Source organism: Triplophysa dalaica, chromosome 5, assembly GCF_015846415.1.
Source record: "Triplophysa dalaica isolate WHDGS20190420 chromosome 5, ASM1584641v1, whole genome shotgun sequence".
Lineage (NCBI taxonomy): Eukaryota > Metazoa > Chordata > Actinopteri > Cypriniformes > Nemacheilidae > Triplophysa > Triplophysa dalaica.
Genome location: NC_079546.1, coordinates 12628434 through 12632060, shown reverse-complemented (window position 1 = coordinate 12632060; position 3627 = coordinate 12628434).

Genomic DNA, 3627 nt, shown 5'->3' with positions numbered 1-3627 from the left:
CGCGATGGTTTGAACTACACTTCCCATGATTCATAGCTCTTCTTCTTGTATTTGATAGGTGTTCTCAAAATGTGTCAACATCGCCAACTATGGAGCTTTTGGTCTAAACGCCCGTATGATTTTGTACAGAATGCAAATGCAAGTGCTGAAAAGGGTATTTCTTAATTCGTAATGTGAATTACATAAAAAAATACCTTATTGATTCGTTTTTGTAATAGAGAAATATTAAGGTGTAATGCAAAAAAAATCGGACAACTTTTTTTTATTCTGAACCTGGCACAAAGTTACATACGGTCTGTGTCAGTGTTGGGTGTAACTACATACGAATTTATTCGTAACTGTAATTTAATTAATGTTAAGTAAGGGTTTACGCACATTTTTCTGTAATTGAATTACTGTTACTTCTCATGTAATTGAACTAAATACTGTTTAATATATTCAATAGTGGAAATGACATCAGAATTATAAGTCTATACATGCTTTATTGTATACTTCTCACATTCGTATACTTTGGTTAGTTAATAAGAATAATTTATGTAGTTATTTATTATTTATTTGAATTAATAAAATAATCTGTTTCATGTCTAATCTTGAATCACTTCTTATCAAGGTTGATGTAGGATATGGAAAGAAATTAGTAATAAGTTATTAAATACTTTTGGTATAGAGTAATTTGTACAGTAATCTAATTCAACTATTGAATATGTAATAAATAACTTGTAATTAATTACTTTTTCAGAGTAACTTAACCAACACTAGTCTGTGTTAAGTTATCTATCTGCTAGTGGCTATATTAATACAACCCATTCTTTTATAATTATTTTTAAATTTATTTACTGTATACATCACCACACCTCAAACAATGTGCACAAATTAGAAATAATAATAAATTAATACATTCTGTATGCCTTATACTGCATGAATCTGTTATTATTTAAGTCTAATTTTTAATTCAAGTAGGTGTAGTGTAGTGTAGTGGTGCTCCAAACTAATCGTTCATTTGAATCGGTTCCTTTTAATTAATCGGTCGAAGTAAATACCACAAAATATTTTTAAGTTGCAATCGTTGCAATACACTAAATGAGCTTGAAGAAGAGACTATTAATTATGCAACACAAACACAATAGAAAGTAAAAATATTTTTTTAAGAGCAAACACAGGAAGTTTTGCTTTGTTGTCACAAGCAACCACTGTTAGAGCAACAATAAAATTAAAACGTGCTAGCAGTATGTCCGCTGTTTGGGACTAAGTGTACCAGCCAGCCAGTAAAACTGCGACTTTAGAAAAATAAATATTACTATAATATAATATAATAATACTCTTATTTACTGAAGCATATGTATTTGTACATGTTTTATTCAGGTATAAATCTGAAGCACACCATAAAACAACTCTATCAGTTAATACAGGGCTAGTAATATAAAGCTGTGTACAGATACATATCCAGGTATCGGATCAGTACTCGGTATCGGAAAGGGGAAAAGGGTCGGAACATCCCTAGTATTTAATAAGGATGCACCGATAACAGTATCGGTATCGGGCCCAATACTAAGCTCATGTAGTCGAACTCATACAAATGCAACGATACCAAAGACCGATACCTCAGGTGACACAACTGACTGAAATTTGTTGTGGAATTTGCTTTGAAAGTTTTTGAAAAGCATATAAAATTGTTAATTTTTACATGATGTGTTCAAGGTGGAGGCATCAGTACAGGCATTGGTATCGGCGAGTACCAGAAAAAAATATTGGTACTCGTACTCTGTCTTTAAAGTCACCATGAAACGGAAGTTGCGATTGACCTCTTTTCCGTATCGTGATGTCTATCCAAGTTAAACGGCTTCTGAAATTAGAAAAAAAGTAGGGTAGAGTTTAATTTTGTCTTTCCTTTTTGATTGGATTGTTGTAAATTGGGTCTGGAGGGGAGGGCTTAAAATGCCTGGGCGTTGGAAAGTCAGTATTAGGCATGCATGATAAATTATCGGCCATATCTGCAATAAATGGTCATTTATAATGTTATTGGTATCGGCCAATAGTAAAATGTATGCCAGTATATTAAAGCCGATAAATCTTAAGTAATTTCCTCTGGTTAAATTACTTCATCTGCACGCTGCTCGCAGTTAAAATACAGAACAGTACTGTCTTTCTGTCGTGACTTACTGCTATTATCAAAACATTGCTGAAGTAGGTACAGTATGTAGATACAGTATTTATGATGTGTATATTTATAATTTCAATGTGTAAACTATACGAAAAAAGCATATTGTTTTAATCAGACTTCTGTCTAAATGCATATTGAGACCTGTTTGACATGTGGCTATTGAAAAAAAAAATTGGAAGAACATCTATAATTTGTTTATTAAATTTACCAGAAAAGTTTGACGGTTAAAAAATCATTATCTAGTGTAAATCAGGCTTGGTACATGATTTACAGGGGAAAAAATAGAACTAATGGTTACGAATGGAATCTTATATTAATATTTAGATAATGTATATCGGCCAATGTATCGGCTTCCATTGTTAAAGAATTATCGGTTAGCGGCAGTTGTGTAGTGTCCCCGGAGAAGTGGGTATACTCTTAACTTTTGCGAAGAAAAACGCCCTGTTTTAGAAACAGTGACATGTAAGACTACTCTATTTAGTTTACCCAAAAATCCGTCAGTAGTATTTGCTCATTGTCACATAATTTCTGCTGCTTGATTTTAGGAAGGAAGGATTATAAAATTACCAAACCAATACTGGCCCACAGACTATTGAGAGACAACTATGCATTTTGTGTGAACTATTCCGTATTCCTGGAATGACACTATTCTCTCACTTGGCAAGTCAGTAGTTTATTTTTTGTCTTTGAACAGCTGATTTGCAACAGATAGCATGTAGCGTCGCTTAAATTAGCTTAGCTGCTGGCTGATGTTGATTCGCGAGGACGTTTAACATTTTCAAATGAATTTTTTGTTTGGATTGCTCGCTTCATCTTACTGGTTCATCGCAAAAAGACAAATCATTTCAAGTTAACTTCTAGCAATATTTACCTCGGCATGACCCGCCCTCCTCTGCCACCGATTGGCTCTAGTCGTCATAACTAAAGTTAACCAATCTAATCAGTAAAGGCAGCGAGTACTAGCCAACTAGAGGCAGAGTAGCGTGGGGCATGGCTTCACCATCCTAGGGAAAAAATGGGCAATTTGGTTTGCCGATATACCCTGGACTACACTTCTGGTTATCGGCCAAAATTTACATATCGGTGCATCCCTAGTCAGTAGAGTACTATCTCTTTTTGTTTGCCGACGAGAGGATGAAAAGAGCTTGAGCTCTTTTATTGTGCAGATGAATTGTGCACGGATAAATAATTTATAATAATCACTGCAACACTGTGTAAAACACTTCGAATTTTCCTGTTTGATTGCATGGTGACTTTAAATAATGGTGTCAGTGCATCCATAGTATTAATAAAGCATTTTGTATTCAGTATTTTATTTGGTTAGTTCTGCTGCTGTGCTTTAGAAGAATCCACTCTGTAGAATGATTCGGACCGGACAAAATCAGTGCAGTAAGGTTATACCATGGCGTGAGCGCCTCTATCGGTCGATTTGGGTAGTTTTATGGGAAAATCTGGATTCAGTGGAC